Here is an 8,607-nt window from a genome sequence, read left to right as displayed (position 1 = left end):
CTACAAAGGAAGATTCTTGGGCCTTGATAAAGATGAGTTTTATGAAGAGGTAGACTCCAGACACCGTCCAAACTAGCTGAATACTTTCACATACTCTCTACATAGTCAGGTAATTGCTCTCCCCTGATACGTGACATAGATGAGTGCTGTGGGGTAGAAGCAAGCACTTGAAAACCCATCGGCTGCAGCAAAACCAGAGCTGCTAACAACACAGCCAGCCTGCTCCACCTCTTCCTGAATTTACCATTCGGGACAAGCACATTTCACTTGGTCCTGCCGCCAAGCTAATGCGACACTAGAGGAGTCTTTGTCTTCCAGAACTGAGAAGAGACTTGCAGTGTTTAAAAAACAATTAGTAATAATGAGAGAGATCGCCAAGGACATTAGCTTATTTACTCTTCTTGTACCATAGGTCAGCTTGTTTTGGTGTGCTTATATTTTTTGTTTGTTTCTTTGTCAATATTTAGCACATATCAGGGCTAACAATGATGGTTTGCAGATAGTGTTGCATTCATCGAATAATGAAAAAATGTGTGTTATTGTATGGCAAATATAAATATACTCCGAAGAGGGAACAGAGCGTACTAATCGCTATTGCCCTGCCTGCAAGACGTCAGAGACGAGAAATTTAACTGTGAAAAAATGTGGGTCCCAGTCTCCAGTGCATTCACCCCTGTGGGCTTTTGTGCTCCTTCCATAAATGCGGTTATTTTATACTAAATGCGGTTATTTTATACTAGCAGCTCAAAGGTTGAAAAGGAGGAAATATTTTTATTTTTAAAACATAAAGGAATTAAGTTACCGACAGATTATAGGAATAAAACCAGCAAATCACACATCAGCAAAAACAATTCTAAGTTAGCAGAGAAATTAATTAGCTTATCTAATTTACTGATTTCCAAGGCAGAGATCACCTCATGCACCTCTGTGCAGCCAGAAGATTGAGACTGAAGGGCTCTTGTCAAGAGACAACGCAGGGAAAGACTAGGTTACATTCCTTGCTCCCTCTGCTTTTCTCTCTCTCTCATTCTGTCTTTTTCTGTGTCTTTTGGGTTTGTATTCCTGCAGGGGCTCTTTCCTCAGTTGCTGGGCACAAGAGCAGTCCCCGGGGGAAAGCAGGGCTCGACCTCCCACCTCCTCCCATCTGGCCCTATCATCTGAGTTGCCCTGTGATCCTGCTCCTTCAGACAGCTTTCCCAGGCGAAATAAATAAAGCAGATATTGGCCACAGAGCTGCAGAGACGGTGGTAGCCCAGACTTTCTGTCTTTTGGGAATGACAATATTTTGAGACCTGTGTTTAAGGTGTGCTGGAATGAAACATTTTATTTAACTTTTATACATCTTGAATCATGGTTTTAAAGATGCACTTCTGGAAGAATGAAATTTTAAATCAACATTAAATTATCATTAGATTACCTTCCCACAGTTTTCAGTTTCTCTCATATTTTACTCTGCCACTGCTAACCTGTATTAGCAAAGAAAAAAAAAAAAAGATGTTTTTTCAAATAATTGTAATGATTTTAATGGTTTAAATTCATTCAAATAATTTTAAATATGTGGCATGTGATTTAGAACACCATAACTTATAAATTAACTCTTTTTTTTAAATTGAAGTGCTGTTACAATGCTACTTAATGCAGACTGAAATTTGAGTTGTTTCCAGCCCTTGTAATAGTTTAAATATGAAGAAAATACACAGAAATAAGAAAAACAAATTATAATAATATAGTCAATCTTCACAGTACAGATGGCTCTTCAACCTGATTTTCCACCTGATTTTTTCTCAGAAACTTCTGCTGCCCTTTTGGTGTTTTTGTTTTTTAGGAAACAAAGTCCTTTCCAATTACCAAACAACCCAGCACCAGTTATATTGGGGTGTTTCCCCATCAAAAATTACAAACTACTATTTCCCCTAGCCCTCCTGCCCCCTACTTTTGACAACACCGATTTACATAAAGGGAGGAAAACTGTATCTGATCTGAGTATTGCCTCGAGAAAAGAGAATAGAATGTTGGGTCTTTGCCAGCCCTACTGTCTTGGAACAGCCCTTGCTATGAAAGCTCCCACCACTATTATTGCTATAAAAAAATTCTCTTCTTAATATTGTCGAGACCTTTTCTCAACTCTTACTGATTTCAGGCTGACTATCTTTTCTTTAGTAACAATGGTTTTTAAATCTCTGCAGGTTTGACCACCTGCAGAAGCTGCTAGCTGTTGAAGCTGGGAAAAATAACAACAAGTAGACTTTATTTCCCATTATTTAATTCCAAAAATCTTGCACGTGTGCTTAATTTAAAGTATGTGTGTATTCTCACTGGAATCAATGGAAATACACAAATGACTAAAGGTAAGCAGATGTGTAAGTCGTAGGATCTGGGTCTGAAATTAAGACAAGCTTCAACAAGTGCAAGCTGCAGCAGAAGGGGAAATCAAAGATGACAGAAGCAATAAACAGCAATAACATTGTGGAGCCAACCTAAGACACATGTATACCATGACCAACATCACACCATATTTCAAATTTTAAAAATAAATGTAAAAAAGAATTCCAAATCACAAATAATTTTCTTTTCTTAATGGGAGACACGTAGAGGCATAGGAGCTAAGTCTTGAGAATGGAGCCAAATGAGGAGAAAGCAGTTTTTCAGGCTGTTGAAAGACAGCATTTCAAATAGCATGCTCACTACACAATATAGAAAAAAATAACTCAAGATGTTGCAGACGTGTATCTCTATAGTGAAGATGTTATGAAAGCAAAGAGCAATTGCTTGAGAGATGACAAAAAAAATCAAGAAATTGTGAATTTGAATTTGTCTTTTGAAAGCGAGGACAAGAAGCAAGCTCTTCTTGTGCTGCAAACGATGAGTCAGTGGGAGGATTCAATGAAGGGGTGGCCCTAACCGTAGTGGTAAGGAAGGAAGATTATCTATGGCAGCTGTATTTGAATGAGCGTTATACAAATCAAAGAAAAGGTGACCACCATCAAAACCAGAGGTGATAAGGGCATAGGTGAAGCTCTCCACCCTCTGAGCAGGAAAGCATTAGTCTCAAGAATACTTTAAAAAAATACAGCAGTATATGACTGAGGATAAATATAATATGAAATCACGAAAACCTTTTCTTTTATTTTAATTTATTTGAAAATTCTTCCTTGCCACTCATCTATTCAGCAGTTTCAATCTACATATAACATATAATCCAAAGGGGGGGAAAAAAAAAAAAAAGGGAAACGAGTACTGGAAATGTCATTACAATATTCCCTGATACACAGCTTCATTTCGGATGATGATACTGGCTTGAGTGCTTTACATAAGCATCCCTGATACCATGCTGGTGTGTCAGAGCTGATGATATACCTCCCATTGATTCCTTTAAGGTAGAATTCCTTCCCTCAAATGTCCAATCTCCGTATCTCTATGGAGTCATCACTTTGTTATTATGTATATAGCCAAGATTCAGGCATTTAGTAGGAAGTAAACACATAGGTGTCAATATTAATTCTAATTATACGAATTGTATCTTTGACATTAAGCACCTGTTTAAAGTGATTTTTTTGGGCTTAGCACCTATGCTCTTAGCATGATACTGAGAATGACAGATGACTTCTAAAGACCATGGGGTGACTGCCTTGTGGGTGGTAACTGCGGGTGGTCTGGAAGGGGAAGGAGATAGGAGCTTAGTAAGATTTTCAAAGGAAAAACACTTAAAAGCAAAATTCTCAGCTCAAATTTATGATGTACATTACCTGTGTCTTGAAAGTTTTATGCTGACAGAGTCAGGGAGATTTCTCATGTCTAGCACTCAGCAGGAGCTCATAGTACAACTTAGAATGGGGCTTTTGTCCTTAATATTCATTTTGATATTCACTCCAGTGCAGAGATTGGGCTGAGTCACAGCTTTTGGAGTCGTAGCCACATCAGAAAATCCCTAAAGTCTGAGGGCACTTGGACTGATAGTTTTGGCTCAAATCACCTCTGATCTTCTTGTAAACAATTTGGCATCCTTCCTATTTGTACGTACTCCGTGAATGATGTGAACCAGGAAAGAAAATAAGTATGCTAAAATAATCCTTTCCCCCCCTGTTGTGCATGTGAATGAAACTGAGGCTGTCAGAAAGGAGGATATCTGCCAGTACCAGCAGGGAAGGTATTATCTTTGCATATGTTGTTTGCTAAGAAAATCCCCGTTAAGAACCATTGTGGTGATACGCAGAGTTGTGGAAGGATGCATTTGCACTATACACATTTGCATCCATCTGACTTTTTAATTTTGTGGGTTTCTAAAACCATCCTATGTTAACAGTGTGCCACCCCTAAAGAGATTAACTTGAACTGCATTCAGCTTCATCAGGACAGGGCAGTATTCTTCGGACGACAACGCTGCCAAGCAGTTGGCAGCTTGATACACTCACGAAGGGGACGTACGTGACATGGTTGCTGCTGATACCAGAGGTCTGGGCTGGATGACTCAGGACCGTCCCTTCACTCTGCCTTTTTTATGTCTCCATGTTGCATCTGGCTACCCTTTCCACAAATTTCCACCTGTAAAAAGGAGAAGAAAAACAAAGGGGAGTCGTGATCAGTGTGTTTTCTAAAGTGCCCTATGTCTTAAATTTAACAGAGGTTAGCAAATGGCCAACAGGTGAGAAAGAGGGAGGGAGGGAGAAGGCATGTATTTGTGTCCATGCCTGTTTATTCACATCTGTTCCCAAACACCTGCTTTGGATTTCATATGAGCACAAACTGCTGAAGGCTAGAGGAGGAGCAGCATGAAATTAGTGCACGTGAAATCAAGATCAGTCCTTAATATGGGACAGAGCAGCAGGATTCACGAACTCACAAGAAACAGCTTGCAAAAGGGGAAAAAAAAAAAAAAGTCAATAATGACAACAATTTTTTTAAAAGAAAGAGCAGGATCCCAAAATAAAAACCACACCACTGGTGGTCACTAGTGCTGTGCTTAAGCTGTCATCTGTTGAATCTGGCAGGCTGCATGTCATTCAACAGATAAATGCCTTTACCAGAACCCTCTGGACAACGAGAATATACAGCGCACACGTTTAAACCAGACTGCTAGGGCTGGGGAAAACTCTGTTGGTGGTCACAGACACTGAAGAGTCAGGTATAGGAAACTCTGAGTAAAGCAGACGTATGCTCAGAGGAAAAAATAATGAGAAGAAAACGGTTTTTTCCCCTTCTTATCCAACATTTTGGTAATCCAGGCTAATTGCACAGTAATGTAGCCACTCATAAATTTAAGAATACAGACAGATTACGTTTGTGTGGCTAAACTGGAAGTGGTCTTTCCTTTCAGGTAGCCACAGAGCCATACAATTTGCTTTGGGAAAGCAGGACATATTTTATCTGCTCTCATCCCAGTTGCTATAGGGAACCACATGTGGCTAGAGGTACTGCCTACTCTGCAACCTATTAAACATGCCACAGCAAAGTGTTTTCAACTGTATGCCATGTGGTGAGTCTCAGCAAAGCAAGAAACGGTGCGATTTTTTGCAGATTATTACATGGGCTCAGAAATCGTGAGCCTGTGCAAACATTAAAAAATACTCAAAATATTTGAACTGGAAAATGCGCTCATTTGCTGTAATGCCTGTGGATTTCTTAAAAAAATACAGGATCTTCTTTTCCAGTCATCCTCTCAAATGAGAAGTGGGATAATGAAGAAGAACTCTAAACAATTTTATTGTAGCATATTTTCATAGGCTATTTACAGCCGTTTCAGTTTATTCATTTATGTACATTTTGTCTCGGTTTTCAAACAAAAACAAACCTTTCCTGGGGGTAGCTTCATCCAAGTTTTGTCTTCTGCTCCATTGTTCTTTGACATACTCCATGGAAACAGGCCTATTGCTGGAATCTCCTCCATTCACATCAGCGCCGGCATGAAGTTTCAAGGGCCAGCAATTACGCCTGGGGCTTTTAAAGGGTATTTCTGGGGCGCTGCATCCCCTGACACTCCAGCAAGAATGCTAAGTTTTGGCACAAACCGACCGAGTGTGCTATTTTCTGAAGACGCTTCTGTGTGACACAGTGCAGCTTGAACAGTCTCTCTCCTGTGCCGTTGCTGCCATCGCTGTGCCAATGCTCTTTGAGTATATTATCCAGATTTATTACTTAAGTCTCACTTTTTTTCCTTTCCCTCTCAACAGGCTATGGCTAGGATTAGCATTTTTTCTGTGTTATCATCTGCTGCCTACATGTGTAAGGGGACAAGAAAACTAACCTTTTTATGGCCAAGGGCAGAGAATCCTCCACAGACTATTCACTTTTCACAAGATATTTTCCATCATATAATGCAGAAGCAAAGTCATTAAAATGTTACTTCTACAGAATTTTCCAGTTCCTTTTGTTTATTCCAAATCTACATCAGCCGGGCCTCCTGCACTTTTGGGTGAGCAGCTGGTTTGTAGTCCAACACATGAATTATCTTCACATGCCAAAGAAAGCTTAGGAATTGCCCAGTCTATTTCAAAACCTAGAAAAAGTAGGAGGTTGTATCTGGCAGCAGCAATACGCATTAAACATTCTCAAAGAAAGCTTTGTTATTAAGGAGAGGCAACCCGTTTGGATCAAGCGGGACCAACATAAATCTTCATTCAGGGCTTTAAGCGTACCAGGAACTATTCTGAAATTAAATAAGCTTTTTTTCTTTCTTCTTTTTCTTTTCCCCCATAAACATTTTTTTCTGTATCGCCTAGGTCTCTACACTTCTAAATTTTAGCCTCTTAGGAAATAATAAAAGATCTCTCTAATTATCCCTTGGACCGTCTGTATTGAATAAAGCAGAATCAAATGAAAAACCATTTTAGTTATGCATGAGATTGTTCCTAAAAACACTGCAGACTTCAAGAGTTACTTTAGGCTTGGCTGACTTTCCTGAAGTGGACAACCTCTATGCCTCCGCAGGCAAAGGTGGTGGAAGAATTTCTGTTCTCGAACACTATTTTATAGAACTTGAGGCCACTAGCATTTCTCAGATTGCCTGCATATTATAGAACTTGAGGCCACCAGCATTTCTCAGATTGCCTGCATACAGAACTGAGCCCTCAGCCTTCCCTCTGTCAAACGGCACGCACACAGTTACAAACCATAATAACGAGTCAGACCAGACCTGACCGGACCTTCTTCGAGACCTGAAAAGAGTTCGTGCAATCATTCCCCTCATTGTTTTTCCACTTCTGTTTACATCCATTCTTTTCTCTCCTTGCTGCGCAGGAGGTTTGGATGCTGCGTTGGAAAGCTGAGCCCTACTATGTATTGTTGAAAACTCTCTGGCTAGTTTTGCAAGAAGCTGCCCATCACGAAGTGTTCCTCCCAGAGAGAAGTGATGCAATGCTTTCAAAGAAAGCTCTTGCTCCCGGAGGAGGAAACATAAACGATCCAGATGAACATGTCAGAGAGCTGCCAGTTCTTCTGATCCAACCTACAGTCCCCAGTATTTTGGTGGTGGTGTTAAGGTCCGGTTCTTAGAATTGTATATGACGTGGGAAACTCAGTTTTCATTTATTTATAAAGAATTCACTTCTAACCCTTGGGACCACAGAGGGGAAAAAAAAAACCAAACAAAAAAACAAGGACTAGAATAGCACGGCAAAGGGGCAAATAAAATCCCCCCCAAATTCTTAACAGTTGCATGATTTTTGAACAGCGTAACTTACTAAGGAGTTTCTGACTCACGATCTTGAACTACTTAGTGGTGGCAATGTGCATGCTACATCGATTCCCCCAGATAAAGCAAGCGCCCTACATGTGCTCAGCCAGGCTGGGGAGAGCAAGACGCTCTCCCGCAGCCCCACGCTGGGGAGGGAATTGCAGCTGGCTGACGCTGCTCGTGCCACATGGCTGACTAACCTACCCCTGCAGATGATGCCTTAACAGAGGGAAGTTCTGCTTATGGAGGTAGGGTTTGGGGGGGTTCATTTATTTTATTTTATTTTATTTTGTTTTGTTTTATTTTTATTTTATTTTATTTTATTTCAGGGGCAGAATCTGAATAGCAGCAGTTCCATGAAAGAAAAAAAAAATAAATTAAAAATCCTTTACCTCTTTTTCCAGCTGTAACAGTTTGGTCCAATGAATGCCAGTACTCCTCTGCGAAAGACCTTAGACTGTGGCAGAACAACCACACCACAGAGACAGGCCATAGACGGTGAATAACAAATTCTCCTGCCCAAAGGGTCAATCCTGAAAATATTTTGGGTAGTAATCTGCTCTTTTGTTGGCTGCATGTAGACGACGGATGAGGCAGGGAAGAGAAGCATGAATTAGGAGATGGTGCCTCACATCTGCCTAAGAATCTGAAATCTATGGAATATTTGGAACCTCTGTGTTTGCAAGGCTCTGGAATGTGGTTAAAATAATATGCAAACTAAAAAATAAAAATCCTGCTGAAGCATTTGACTGAATGTACCTTCACTGAGCTGAGGCCAGCTGGGAATTTCCTTAAGCCCTAGAATGAAGTGAGGTTTCTGATGCAGATAGCCCACAGTGGAGCAACAATGTTACATGGATTTTATGAGTTTCAATAACTCTGCTTTAATCAGAAAATTAGAAGTAACCAAGAAACCCCCCTAAGGCCTGATTTGCTAC

The 8,607-nt window shown here is 40.3% G+C and overlaps 1 long non-coding RNA gene across 3 annotated transcripts in view; it reads right to left on the bottom strand.

Moving 5' to 3' along the window:
- Positions 1 to 1,668: 1,668 nt before the first annotated feature.
- Positions 1,669 to 8,607, bottom strand: part of LOC138687500 (uncharacterized) — a 78,095-nt gene continuing 71,156 nt past the window's right edge. For 2 of the 3 annotated variants that reach the window (XR_011326713.1, XR_011326708.1), the window contains one exon: positions 1,669 to 4,542. This is a non-coding gene — a long non-coding RNA (uncharacterized lncRNA). The remainder of the gene's footprint in view (positions 4,543 to 8,607) is intronic. The other variant, XR_011326711.1, reaches the window with a different exon arrangement.

The sequence above is a fragment of the Haliaeetus albicilla genome, chromosome 1 (assembly GCF_947461875.1).
Source record: "Haliaeetus albicilla chromosome 1, bHalAlb1.1, whole genome shotgun sequence".
Lineage (NCBI taxonomy): Eukaryota > Metazoa > Chordata > Aves > Accipitriformes > Accipitridae > Haliaeetus > Haliaeetus albicilla.
This window is presented reverse-complemented; position numbering and strand designations above follow the sequence as displayed.